The 15,566-nt window shown below is 40.6% G+C and overlaps 1 protein-coding gene across 4 annotated transcripts in view; it reads right to left on the bottom strand.

Annotated features, from left to right (window-relative positions):
• The window catches only part of ADGRB3 (adhesion G protein-coupled receptor B3), a 1,221,611-nt gene that overhangs the window by 927,864 nt on the left and 278,181 nt on the right, over positions 1-15,566 (bottom strand). The window lies entirely within an intron of this gene.

Genomic DNA, 15,566 nt, shown 5'->3' with positions numbered 1-15,566 from the left:
ATAAATAAATAAAGTGCTGCACTATCCCTGAAATCATCAATAATCAAGTGAGTTTGTAAGAACACCCTCAAATAAATAAATATATAAAAATCAAAAATAATTTAAAAGTGACAATCAATATACATAATATATCTACACCAGTGCTCTTAAATACATAAAATATATGGAAATGTATGACCAGTGTTCATGAAAAGTCTCTGTGAATATATAACCAATACTTAAAAGTCCACAGATAATGTTTCAACTGTTATTTTCTACAGTGCTCCCCCACTCAAACTGGAATCTTCTTACTCTTGTATTTAGTGCAAGAAATATAACTCCACCTGCTCTAAAAAAACAACAGTACATGCTCCTTGTGCAGCCACAACTTCAATGCACTCACCAGATAAGTATGACCCCTGGCTGAGAAGAAGGAGAATTATTAAGATGCCTGGTAATATCCATATATTGCTATATAAAGGTCTCAATTATTAGCTGTCTGCTCCCAGTGCCATCTTGGACACGCCCCGCAGTACGTATTTAACATGTCTTTTACTACATTGTATATTTGCCTCTTGCTCAACCAACTTTCCTGCTGTTCTTAAGGCTTTACTAATTGTATGCAACATCTACATACCCTAATTGTCCTAAACTGGAATGTGCAGGCATTAGCAAAAAATTTAATTCTTCTCTGACCCTTAATTTTATTATAAAGCAACACCCAGATAATGTGGCCTTTCATGGCATACACATTACTCGCAGTATGGCCTTGGCATTGAGGAGAGGCTGGGTCAGCTGGGCATACCATGTTACCTATTCCCAGTTTTTAGAGGGGGTTACTTTACATTTTAAAACTTGACCAAACTGGTCCTTACATATTTTTGAACAGTATAAATAATACCTGCCCTATTAGCCTGTTGATGTTTTACATCCCTTCGTCCTGCTCATCTAAAAATCATACATAAAGGTGCTAATTTTCATCAATAATGTTCATTGGGAAACACACAGGTGGTGCACCTAGAAATAGTTGTACATACAGTGACAACTGTATTCCTGATATCCATCTTCTGTTGTAACAGTTCTCTTTGTACATTGATGTACTGAATGTAGGATATGTACGGATTTGAACATGTGTCATTTATGCTATTTGTACTCTTGTTATGTTTTTCTTTTTTTTTCCTTTATAAACTCAATAAAAATGATTGTTGAAAAAAAAAAAAAAAAAAATGACAGGTTATCATAAAAACACAATTTGCTTGATACAGACAGGATACAAGTCAGGGGTCAAGGCCTGGGAAAAAAAAGTATGGGAACTCACCCGAAACCCCCCCCCCACACTTCAAAAATAAAAAAGTGTGTGTGTATATATATAAAATCTTTTGAGGAGCGAGGGCCATTTTAGCGACTTGGTAACCAGTCACGGCCCACAATGAGCGGAGCGGGCAGATGACAGGTCCGTGTCCACTCAGCATATGCAGAGCAGAAATGGACACAGCCCCCTCTACTCTATGGGCCCTGTGATCTGATCTGCCCAGACTGAAGGGGACAATCCCCTTCTGTTTTTTTAAATGAGATTGGAGATAGGCGGGTGTAAATGGACACATGTCCGTTTACATCTGCCACTCTATAGAGGTGAATGGAGGATCCAAATTGGTCCACCTGAAAAACTGACAGGCAGACCCGATTGGACCAATCGCGTTAAAGGGGCCTAAGGCTGCTTTCACACGGATGCACTGCAGTCTACCTGCACCTCAACTGACCTCAATCTTCACTTCTTCCTCAGGATCACTGCAGGTATCCCTGGCTGCTGCTGTCCACCAGGTGGGTATGGTTGGAGGATGCTGCTGGCTGTCCTCCAGGGCTGGTACTACTGGCTGGTACTGCTGACTGGAACTGCTGGCAAGTATTTCTTGCTGGTATTGCTGGCTGGTACTGCTGGTGGATACTGCTGGTGGGGGAACTGCAGGCTGGTACTGCTGGTGGGTACTGCAGGCTGGTACTGCTGGCTGGTACTCTTGGTGGAAACTGCTGGCTGGTACTGCTGGCTGGTGCTGCTGGTGGATACTGTTGACTGGTACTGCTGGCGGGAACTGCTGGTGAATACTGATGGTGGGTACTGCTGGCTGGTTCTGCTGGTGGGTACTGCTGGTGGGGTAACTGCTGGTGGGTACTGCTGACTGGTACTGCTGGGGGGTACTGCCGGCAGGTACTGCTGACTGGTACTGCTGGTGGGTACTTCTGGCTGGTACTGCTGGCTGGTGATGCTGGCAGGTACTGCTGGCTAGTACTGCTGGTGGGCACTGCTGGCAGCTACTGTTGGTGGGTACTGCTGGCTGGTACTGCTGGTGGGTACTGCTGGTGGGTACTGTTGGTTGATACTGATGGTGCGTATTGCTGACTGGTACTTCTGGTGGGAATTGCTGGCGGGTACTGCTGGCTTGTACTGCTGGTGGGTACTGCTGGCTGGTACTGCTGGCAGGTTCTGTTCGCTAGTACTGCTGGTGGGTACTGTTGGTGATTACTGCTGGCGGGTACTGCAGGTTGGTACTGCTGGTGGGCACTGCTGGCTGGTACTGCTGGCTTGTATTGGTGGCGGGTACTTCTGGTGGGTACTGCTGGCTGGTACTGCTGGTGGGTAATGCTGGTGGGTACTGCTGGCTGGTTCCTTACCATCAGTGTGACAGAAGGGGCACTGGAGGATGCATGCGTCTGCAGTAGAGCAGGGCGGCTGCTTCCTGTATCGCTCCTGTGCACTGTCACAGGCGGAATACATTTTGTATCACTCCACCTGTGGCAGGAGCTGGCGCTATACATTTTTCACACTGATGATTGGGGATGGTGGGTTGGGAACCCACAATCTGGGCTTACCGACCCGCTATCCCAGAGCAGAAGGTGGCCCCGGGATTGTGTTGGGGGCACCATGACACGTCTGCTAACAGGAACGAAGTTCTTGTTGTGGAAAAAGTACAGGAACACCATTCCCATGTATTCCTACAGGACTCGAGCCCTAATACAAGTATTATAGGACCACATATCAGCTGTATATTATATCTGTGAATTCTGATGGAATAGAAAATTAGCTGACCAAAAAACTCTATGTAATACAGTATATTAATTAATATACTGAAGACTAGCATCTATATAATCGTATATGTTATATATGAAAGGGAGTAAATAGGAATTCAAAGGGAGACCTAAGGTGTGTATGCAAGGTATAATTTCTGAAAGAATAGTAAAACACAAAAAGAAACAGAAGTAAATAAAAAGAAAATGAAAATATCAGAGAAAAAAAAAGAGGTCAAAATAAAGACAGATGGACAGTTACAAAGGGAACAGGGATGGGAAAAGGAAAGGCAAATAATTCCCATGGACAACAGTCTGCCCATGTACCTACATGGTTCATATGCTTAATGCCTTATGATTTGGTCCAAATCTTAATTTCTCATGAGTATCCAACAAAAGGGCTGACAGTTTTTATATATCATGGCCCCATTCAGGCTAAGAATAACTTCAGCAAAATGTAAAACCAAGGACTTTCAAGATCTATTTGCTTGGTTGCATTAAAGATATAGGTCATTTGTTTTGCTGTAGACCATGATACGATTTGAGGAGGTTTATTAAGCAAGGTCACTACTGGGTCTTTAACACAAAGTAAAGTAAGACCAAGAGTCTGGTGTCTAGAACAGCAGTTACTTTCAAAGGTTATTAAAGTAAAAGGAGATGCAGTCCATTTCAACAGAGAGGAAACAATGTGTGGTAATTAAAATTATTGATAGAGTTATTGATTAGAAACAGTGTGAGTCTCCAATAATTTTTAAAAGGTTTAATCCACCAGCTAAATCTAGCTGGGGAATCTATTGTTGAGGCAAAAAAAGGTAGTAAGGATGTAATCCTTAACTGGGTGTCTTCTACCTATCCTTGAGTATCCTGATAAATAGATAAAACACCTGAATAATACTCCACTGTGTAAACAATGTATTTATGCAAGCAGGGGTTGTCCTGCTAGGTAAAAAAAAAATGTGGAGTCCCTGTTTGCACTAAACATTCTGACCCACATGACTGGGGTTTTCCCCCTTTCTGATTACTCTTTATTCTTCTTTTTCCTTGGCATGCTCATTGAAGTTGATGCCTCGGTTTTGTCCATGACTCAACTCCTCTCCTTTGTGTAAATGTGGTGAATTTTAGCACAAAGTGTTGGTAAAATATATTTATTGTCATATAGGTTTGTTTCTATTGATCATCATTCTGTATAGCTGAGCATACAGTACTATACAGATGCACAGTACGCTCAGATGTGATACTGTGGTGACTAAGATGCTGTTAGTGTTATTCTTATTATGAGTTTGTAATTACTTGTACATAGTATTGTATATTACTCTTTACTATAACTTGTTTTCTTTACTTATTAAACTAATATGGGTGAAGTAATCAATTGATATGTGATTACCTATAGCGCTTGGCAAAATATTTTATCTATAATCTTAAAACTATAAATTCAGACTTATAAAGTGCATATATATCCCCGTGATACAATATAAATATTAAATAAATAGGTACACTTTAAATATGAATAAATTAAACACAGTAAATATCATTCAATAGATTTACAAATTCATATATAGTGTAGAAGTTCAAAATCATAGTCCATATACAAAAAAGTATATTATTTTAAATTGATGTGACTTCTTAATAGTGAATGTTCACGTAAATAAATGGTGTCAATCCTCGTGCTCCGCTGTGATAAATAGAGAGATTTCACACTCACCAGATTGTGTGGGCCCTATGGGCCGTACGACACAAGGACATGCAGAGCTTATTGACCCCCAGGGTCCAGGTTAGTTCCCTCCAAGTGGGTGCCTTCTCCTGTAACCACGCTCCTCCTGCCGCCAAACTTCCAGTCAGGGATGTTGGAAAAGAAAGGAGAGTCTGGATAGTTTAATACCGTTTTTCAAATGGTTTTATTGCACAAAAATCTGGTGAGCCAATTAAAAAGTCCCAATAAAGCAAAGACTATAAAAGTAGTAAAAGTTCTGAAGGAAATCGGGGTAAAAACATATAAAACGCCGTCAATGTATTGAGCTACGGTGTGGAAAGCGGCACTTCCGGGTTGCGTTCCACCGGGCTCTAGTGATGTCACGACGTGCGTTCCACCTAACACGTTTCGTCATTGGCTAGACATCTTCAGAGACCTCATTGGGACTTTGTAATTGGCTCACCGGATTTTTGTGCAATAAAACCATTTGGAAAATGGTATTACACTATCCAGACTCTCCTTTCTTTTCCAACATCCCTGACTGGAAGTTTGGCAGCAGGAGGAGCATGGTTACAGGAGAAGGCACCCACTTGGAGGGAACGAACCCAGACCCTGGGGGTCAATAAGCTCTGGTGGTCCTAGTGTCATATGGCACATAGGGCCCACACAATCTGGTGAGTGTGAAATCTCTCTATTTATCACAGCGGAGCATGAGGATTGACACCAGGGATAGAGTGAAAGATTTATTACAGCAGCACATAGCACTTTTCACTGTGCACCTTTATTTATTTATTTACGTGAACATTCACTATTAAGAAGTCACATCACTTTAAAATAATGAACTTTTTTGTATATGGACTATGATTTTGAACTTCTACACTATATATGAATTTGTAAATCTATTTCATGATTTTTACTGTGTTTAATTTATTCATATTTAAAGTGTACCTATTTATTTAATATTTATATTGTATCACGGGGATATATATGCACTTTATAAGTCTGAATTTATAGTTTTAAGATTATAGATAAAATATTTTGGCAAGTGCTATAGGTAATCACATATCAATTGATTACTTCACCCATATTTGAGCACTCGCACTTTTACTATAGCAGCTGCATTTTACACATATTCACATATTTATTCAGAAACTCTAGGGTTCTCCACTTGGCGCGGGAATATACTTTGTATATTTATTTCTATTATTAAACTAATAGTTGAGATAAAACAAACAGAATTAATGCTCCTTCTAGCTCACTCAATAAACCTGCTTTCTCAGCTATTAACCACTGCAATGCTACATTTAGAGCATGACGGGTTAAATGTAAGGCATGTTTACAGTACTTTGCTTTTGCTGTACAAATATTTCATTCTGACAGTCACAATTCCTCCTTTGCTGTGACTATAAACTATTTACAGATTTGAGCAGCAACAGCATTTGGATAACTGGGTACTTATGCGTAGATTGCCTTGAAAGCATTTGGACTTTTGTAGTCCTGGTTTCTGTTTGAGTGGACAGGCTTTCTAGAAGATAGAGCTTGGAAGTACACATTGTGTTATGACTTTCAACCTCACCTTTGGAACTATTGAACTCAACAATATGCTCTCAAACATCAAAGTGCTGCATATGGCAGGAAAAACTCAGATCCGAGATGTTTACCAAGAAACTGTTTTTTTTTTTCAGGGAGGGGTTTTAGAGTGGTTTGTGAATATCACCAGTAAGGTTTCAAAGGAAAAGTTAATATTAAAAGAAAGCTGTAAAGATCCAAAAATGACAGTTGGTTTCTGATAACACATAAGCACTACAACCTGTCAAGAGATATTTTTACACGTGTCAGGCTGCTTGGTCTTTATATATTGCTATGAAAGTCTTCTGGCACTTGACCTGGTTACATTGAAATGGGACAGCAGCATACTAAAGTAATGAACTGGTGGGTTAGATAAACAACTTCAAAGACAGAATCTTAGATAAACCACATGATCACGATAGTGCATTCAGTATAAATTTAATTACTTCAATATTTTGTGGCATAAACATATTTATGTGATATATTCAATGAGATCATTTAATGTGCAATACCAAAAATAAATAAATTAACAAGTTTAACCAGGGAAAAATGGATACTATTTTATCTGTAAAGGGCGCAGTTTTTACTAGCCTAAAGAATAAATGAATTTAAAAAATCATAGCACCTTTACCATATCCAGGCAAACTAAGCATGTCAGCACATGCAACCTTTAACTTTTTCTCTTCCTTTGCTTCTGTACTCGAATAATCAATGAATGTGTCAGTTTCTATTTCCTGTTAAATTTTCATGAAGATACCTGCAGACCCTGAGCTTTTTTCATCTGGAGATATTTATAAAAGCATCTCTAAGATCCTGTTAGAACTGCAGACTCCCTAGACTAGCTCAAAGTTGTTTGTCAGGGATCAGCAGAGGGGCATACACATCTAAAGCAGGGATCTTCAAACTATGGCCCTCCAGCTGTTGCAGAATTATTTGTCCCATGAGGATTTGTAAAACTCTGACATTCAAAGACATGACTAGGCATGATGGGAATTGTAGTTCCTGAACAACTGGAGGGCCATAGTTTGAAGACCCCTGATCTAAAGGGATATCAGGGAATGCCTTCCTGCATATAAAACCAAAGAACATTTTCAAAGACTGCAAAGACATTGTATGTTCTACAGAATTAGTAAATATGAGTAGGCCTGCCAGCTTTAAAGATATTTTCAATATCCAGATTTGAGGGTGATTAGTAATTTAACAGTTAATTGGTAATTTTTATCCCAAAGATCCTCTTATTCTTAAACTAATACTGGCTACAAGTGCACATGTATTGATTGGAGTATTGACAAAAGCGGCTGATGAAATGATATTTGGCCTCAAGATGAACTGCATGCCTGGAAAAGATCTATTTGAGATTATTGAAATAATTTTTAAATGTATTAATCAAATTATTTTTTTTGGTATATTTTAAAGTCATCACATAACAGCTGGCCCTGGTGCCTAAAGCAATATCTATCAACTAATTGTATTTCCTGATTTGGACATCCCTGTATTTTATTCTTCGGAGATTGCAGAGTTTTCATCTAAAATCTGTATTTTGACTTTAACCACAAAGGACCGACCACCGCAGATATACTGTGGCAGGCTGGCCCTCCTGCATGAACCGACGTAGCCCTACTTCGGTTGCGTGCCTTCGCTAGGGGGCGAGCGAACGCTGCCGCTTGCCCCCACTCGGCAGCGGGGACTCCGATGCATGGGGCAGGCAGCTCCAATTACCGCCAGCCATCTGTGATCGCTCCCTGCTGAGAGAGAAGAACGGTCAGCTGTTGTAAACACAGCTGACCGTTCTTCTCTCTGGAATGATCAGAGCGCCTGTGATCCTGCTATATAGGATCACAGATCTCAGTGATCATTTCAAAAGCCCAACCCCCCCCCCCCCCACAGTTAGAATCACTCCCCTAGGCTTACATTTAACCCCTGATCACCCACTGTGTTAACCCCTTCCCTGCCAATGGCATTATTGCAGTAACAGTGCATATTTTTAGCACTGATTATATTAGTAATGTCACTGGTCCTCCCAAAAGTGTCAAAAATGTCAGTTATGGGTCCGATCTGTTCACCGCAATGTTACAGTACCGCTAAAAATTGCAGATCCCCGCCATTACAAAAAAAAATGACATAAATCTTTCCCGTACATAGTAGACATGATAACTTTTGCGCAAACCAATCAAACTACGCCTTTTGCATTTCTTTTGCCAAAAATATGTAGCAGAAAACAAATTGGTCTAAAATGTTAAAAAATTTAGATTTTTACATTTTTCTTGGGGGGGGGGGGGGTGTTATATAGCAGAATGTAAAAAATATATTGATTTTTTTCAGAATTGTCATTATTTTTTTGTTTATAGCGCAAAAAATAAAAATCGCACAGGTGATCAAATACCACAGAAATAAAGCTCTATTTGTGGGAAAAAAAGAGCATCAGTTTTTTTTTAAGGTACAGCATCGCACAACAGCGCAATAGTCTGTTAAATTAACGCAGTGCCGAATCGCAAAAAATGACCTGGTCATTAAGGGGGCAAATGTGTTCTACTTAAAATTTATATGTAGCCAAAATGTTTCTTTTCATTTTGGGGAGTTTAAAATGCTGACAACTTTTTACTTCCTTCCTTCCTTCCTTCTTTTTTTTTCTTTCTTGTTTGTGTACCTTTATGGGAATGTAATCCTACCACTTGTAAAAATCATTAGTAAGACCTCGTCTGGAATATGCAGTTTAGTTTTGGGCACCGGTTCTTAAAAAGGATATCAGGGAACCAGAGAAAGTGCAGAGAAGGGCAACCCAACTGATAAGAGGCATGGAGGAGCTGAGCTATGAGAAAAGATTAGAGGAACTGAATTTACAGTGCCTTTCAAAAGTATTCACCTCCCTTTGCATTTTTCGTGTTTTGTTGCCTGGATTGTTTGAGAATTTGCATCATTTAATTTACAGAACATGCCCACAACTTTCAAGATGTTTTTGTTTTTTTGTTTTTTTTTATTGTGAAGCAAACAAAAAATAGGATAAAATAACAGAAAAAGTAAATGTGCATAACTATTCACCCCCCTAAAGTCAATACTTTGAAGAGCCACCTTTTGCGGCAATCACAGCTCCAAATCGCTTTGGATAAGTCTCTATGAGCTTACCACTGGGATGTTAGCCCATTCCTCCTTGCAAAACTGCTCCAGCTCCTTCAAGTTGGATGGTTTGCACTTTTGAACAGCAATCTTTAAGTCTGACCACAGATTTTCTATTGGATTGAGGTCTGGGCTTTGTCTAAGCCATTCCAACACATTTACATTTTTTCCCTAAAATCACTCAAGTGTTGCTTTAGCAGTGTGTTTATTGTCCTGCATGAAGGTGAACCTGTGTCCTTGCCTCAAATGACGCACAGAATGGTACAGGTTTTGCTCAAGAATATCCCTGTATGTAGCACCATCTATCTTTTCCTCAACTCTGACCAGTTTCCCAGTCCCGGCTGCTGAAAAACATCCCCACAACATGATGCTGCCACCACCATGTTTCACTGTGGGGATGGCGTTCTTTGGGTGATGTGATCTGTTGGGTTTGCGCCAGACATAGCGTTTTCTTTGATGGCCGAAAAGTTCAATTTTAGTCTCATCAGACCAGGGCACCTTCCTCCATCCATTTTGGGAGTCTACCACATGCCTTTTCGCAAACTCAAAATGTGCCATTTTGTTTTTTGCTGAAAGTAATGCCTTTTTTCTGACCACTCTACCATAAAGTTCAACTCTATGGAGCGTACAGCTTATTGTCCTCCTATGTACAGATACCCCAGTCTCTGCTGTGGAACTCTGCAGCTCCTCCAGGGTTACCTTAGGTCTCTGTGCTGCCTCTCTGATTAATGCCCTCCTTACCCGATCCGTGAGTTTCAGTGGTCGGCCGTCTCTTGGCAGGTTTGCTGTTGTGCCGCGTTCTTTCCATTTGGTTATGATAGATTTGATAGTCCTCCTGGGGATCATCAAAGATTTGGATATTTTTTATAACCTAACCCTGACTTGTACTTCTCAACAACATTGTCCCTTACTTGTTTGGAGATTTCCTTGGTCTTCATGGCAGTGATTGGTTAGGTGTTGCAGCCTCTGGGGCCTTTAAAAAAAGGTGTGTATATGTAATGACAGATCATGTGACACTTAGATTGCACACAGGTGGACATCATGTCACTAATTATGTGACTTATCTTTCTGTATGCTGATGATGCCCTACTGTATCTGGGAGACCCTGAGGGGTCCCTACTGGAAGCTATGTCCCTTATTAAATGGTTTGGAACATTTTCTGGCTTTGTCATCAGTTGGGACAAATCAGTTTTGCTTCCTCTGGATCCCCTCCCGACGGCACTGCCATCTGCAGTCTCCCATGTTCAGATGGTATCCACCTTTCGGTATTTGGGTGTAGTGATCTCTGCTGACCCTAAGGATTATATTTCCTTGAATCTTAAACCCCTCCTTCATCGCTTTCATGCTAAATGTGCTAATTGGAGTAAGCTCCCCCTTACAGTTACGGCCGGGTGAATCTAATCAAAATGATCTGGGCACCTCAATTGCTTTATATATATTACATAACTCCCCAGTGTGGATACCTAGGTATTGGTTTGACAAAATAGATTCTCAGTTTTGGGCACTCATTTGGAGGGGGGGTACGGGTCATTTAAAACTTGAAACCCTGCAATATCCTAAGGATATTTATATTTATTTATTTATTTCAGGTACTTATATAGCGCTGTCAATTTACGCAGCGCTTTGCATATACATTGCACATTCACATCAGTCCCTACCCTCAAGGAGCTTAGGTCCCTAACTCACATACATACACAGTAGGGCCAATTTTTTTTTATACAGGATCCAATTAACCTACCAGCATGTCTTTGGAGTGTGGGAGGAAACCGGAGTACCCAGAGGAAACCCACGCAGGCACAGGGAGAACATACAAACTCCAGGCAGGTAGTGTCGTGGTTGGGATTCGAACCAGCGACCCTCTTGCTGCTAGGTGAAAGTGCTAACCACTACACCACTGTGCCGATAGGATAGGGGTGGGATGGCTCTCCCTCATACACAGATGTATTTTTTTGCGTCGCAGCTGCAGCACATAATGGGCTGGGATCTTCGTACTTGTGTGGATCCTTCCCGGGATTTGCTGCAATGCTGCCTGCCTAATGCTGCCTGACTCGGGGTATACCTCCTTCTCTCAGATGGAGATAGGGTTTCCTGGGCTACCTCCCCGCTGCCCTACTTCACAACTTCTTATCTGGCTGTGGAAGGCGGTAAAACAAACACTGGGTCTTTCTGGTGTCTTTGCTTGCAACCACTTGTGGAATAACCGTTTTTATGGAGAACTAGCTAGATTGGGTACCTTCCCTGATTGGATCCGAGCTGGGGTTAAATATTTTCCCCGGCTGTGTGCCCAAGCTATTAAGCCCTTGGCTCAATTGATGGCGGAATTCCTGCAGCTTGGAAATTGTAGATATCAATATATACGTTTATCCCATGCACTTCGGAGTCAGGGCCGACATACCCCACTGAGGCTGATTGAATCTCCATTTCTGGAATCCATTTTTAGGGACAGGGAGAAGAAGGGCATAATTTCTAGGATGTACAATACTCTACTATCTTACTTGCAGGACTCTTCCCTGCTCCCCTGGAGGACAAGGTGGGAGAGGGATCTTGGTCCCATTGATGGTGATCGCTGGGAGCAAATACTTGAGGCGGGCCCCTTGGTCTCTGTATCCGCTAGTCATAAACTATCTCATTTGTTCGTGTTGCACCGCATCTATAGAACTCCGTGAAAACTTCACGTGTGGGGTAGGCGTCACTCGCCCCTGTGTCCCAAGTGCATATTGCATACAGGTGATTTTATTCACATGCTCTGGAAATGCCCTAAACGAGTACGGTACTGGCAATTCGTGGTGTCCACTATCAATCAAGTTTATCAGGTTCAACTTCAGATGGATAAGCTTGTGTGTTTGTTGGGAGGCCTGGACGAAACACTTTACCATCCACACATCTATGTGGCTTTGCTCAGACTTTTATATTTGGCTTAAAAGCTTACTGCTAGACTGTGGATGTTTTCCAGTCCCCCCACCCCCCCGCCCCCGCCCACTGGTGCGCAGTGGATCCAATCTGTCAATTCTATTCTGTGACATGAAAAGCACACTTATTATCACAGGAAATCACCTTCAAAATTTGAGAGCTTCTCGGGTTGCTGGTTAGCTACCCCTGCAGGGGCTCCTCTTCATCTTGTCTTAAATTGCCTGCTTGTATAGTGGCGGTGAGCATGTGGCAGCTGAGATGATGGCAGCAAGTTCTAATTGGTTTGGTTTAATTGTTTTCCTATGTTTTGTTAAGAGTTATGTACGGAATGGCATTTATTACTGCTGACATTATGCCTATACTTTTTCTCCTTATTATTTCTTTTCTTTTTATCATGCTCACTTTGGACTGAAACGCATTGTACCTTGTGACTGTTTATGATTGTACCTTTTGTTACAGTGATCCATGTACCTTTAGTGAAATGTTTTATTACCTTTTGCCATTCTCAATAAAGCTTTCTTTGATTAAAAAAAAAAATAACAATTATGTGACTTCTGAAGGTAATTGGTTGCACCAGAGCTTTTTAAGGGCTTCATAACAAAGGGGGTGAATGCATACACACATGCCAATTTTCTGTTTTCTATTTCTAAAAAATAGTTTTATGTATATATTTTTTCTCATTTCACCTCACCAACTTAGACTATTGTGTTCTGATCCATCACATAAAATTCAGAATAACAAAATATTGAACTTAAGGCTGTAATGTAACAAAATAGGTAAAAAGATCAAGGGGGTGAATACTTTTGCAAGTCACTGTATTCTCTCTTGAGAAGAGGAGACTAAGGGGAATATGATCAACATGTATAAATACATAAGGGGTCCATACAGTGAACTTGGTGTTGAGTTATTCACTTTAAGGTCAACACAGAGGACAAGGGGACTTTACATCTAGAGGAAAACAGATTTTGTCTCCAAATACGGAGCTGTGAAAATGTGGAATAGACTCCCTCCAGAGGTGGTTCTGGCTAGCTCACTAGATTGCCTGGATTCTTTCCTGGGTGTACATAATATAAATGGGTACTAATATTTATAGGTATATCCGATTGCCTCTCGGGGTCTCATGAAGGAATTTTTTCCCCTGCGGTATTAAATTGGATCATGCTTTGCTGGTGTTTTTCTGCCTTCCTCTGGATCAACTATGGGTATAGGATTGTGTATATGGGATTGTATGGTTGGGTTTTCTTTACTGTTTTTTGTTTTTTATTAGTTGAGCCAGATGAACTTGTGTCTTTTTTCAACCTGACTAACTATGTAACTATGTAACCTGTGTTTCACACAAAATAGGAAAATGTCTGATCATGCCTGATCAATGCTGTACATTTGGTGTCATACTCCTTTTCTTTTAAATTTTCTTTGGTCTATACCCAGGCCCCCTTTTAGAGGCTATTCTTAGAGCATGGGAGCTGCCTACCTGATGGCACTGTACTATTCAACAAGTAACCAATCAGGTATAGCCAATTAAAACCAGAATTTGGCACATCACATCTACACACTTCTTTCTCTTTGCAGACAGGGTGCAGATGACACAGTTTTTTTACAGAGTGCAAAAAAATTAATTCATTTTAAAAAGTCTTTATGACTTTTGTGAAGTTTGAATAAAATGAATAATTGCGTAAAATACATTGTTTCAAATATTGTTTTTCCAATATAATTTAAAAAAAAAGACTAGAATATTGAATAAAACAGTGTGCTAAATATTGGCCTTATATGTCCTGATAACAATGTAAACATTATTTGGGTGGGCAATTAAAGCTGGGTACACAAGGGATGAAAATTGTCTGAAAACAGTCAGTTTGGCAGGAAGAGGCCGACATTTGGCTTGCACATACAGCTGTCTGTTCTACAGATGTGGGCCTTATGGACAGCTTCTGTCAAACCGACATGCAGGAAAACCAGCGTTGCACCCACATCTGATCAATAATAGCAGCCACTGGTTGCACGTGCTAATCAGCATGTTCTGTTGTGGGGGGGAATCAGGGGTTGTCAGTCTAGCAGTCAGAACACAAAGGTAGATCAGGGGGATCGCCACACTGACATTGCTTGTGTTATTATGGCAATCTCACAGCCCACTGGGTTGAATGAAAAAAAACTTCTACTGTCTACCCAACCTTAGTTATAGGATTATTGGAAAATTAACCAATGCATACTGAAAATGATAAGAGCTTAACAACCTTTACACAAACATATCTTCTTAGCACTTTATGGAACCATCCCTGGGTTGTACAGTTTAGTATATATTTAATGTTTTATTGATTGCCAGTTAATTAAGTTCTATTGATGAGTTTCTGCTAACATTGTAATTCTTTGAGTAATAAGAATAAAGAAAAGAGGCAAAAAAACACAACAAATTGTTTAATGGCCAATACCCTAGAAAATGTAAGGAATATACGCTGTTCCATTTGAGCCATGACCAAAGGTAGAGCATTTTGTCTGAGTTAAGCACTTGTCGACTGCCTAATGTAAATTTACTGTGGCAAAGTGGCTCTACTGTGGGAAATCACGTACCTGTACGTCATTTCATGCAATAGTAACTAGGCGGCATGGGCAAGCCAATTTTCCTTCTCTTCTCCCCCCTCTTGCCCCCCCCACCTCCTGCCCCCCACCTCCATCCCTTTCCTAGCCTTCCCTCTACCTTACCCTTCACTCCCCCCTCCCCCTGCCACCCTTATCTAAGCTAATAACCTTAACTCTTTGGATTTTGACCTTCTATTGGTTATTAAGCAGATCAGTGTTGTTCTTGTTGGGGCTATCCTACCCATCTGTCCCTCTTCTTCTGAGATGGTGCTCTATCTGGCACACTCACAAATGCCATCCCCTAAAACTAGGTGTAAGGGTCTAGGGCTTGCCAGATATCCAGGTACACCATCCTTCATTTGTTTGTCTATAACCCTAGTTATTAATGAGTTGTAAAAGGCAATAGGACACATTTGGTGTCTATTAGAGGGCAGCATTTTACAATCTTGTTTAAGACTTCCTTGGGTGCTATGAAATAACTCTGTAGAAGAATTATTATCATTACCTAATAAGATAACATATATTTTTTCTCTTTTACTCATATGACCATAGCCTCTCTGTTAGCTGTTCCTAACACTAATAAATGCTAATCTTTAGTATAAGAAACACAGTTAGAGCGAAGTTTTGGATATTGTTTGAAATCTGTGCTCTGAGTCCACAAATGATA

The sequence above is a fragment of the Pelophylax lessonae genome (assembly GCF_965119305.1).
Source record: "Pelophylax lessonae genome assembly, chromosome: 3".
In the NCBI taxonomy this organism is placed as follows: Eukaryota; Metazoa; Chordata; class Amphibia; order Anura; family Ranidae; genus Pelophylax; species Pelophylax lessonae.
The sequence above is the reverse complement of the archived record's forward strand: the minus strand, read 5'-3'. Positions and strand labels throughout refer to the sequence as shown.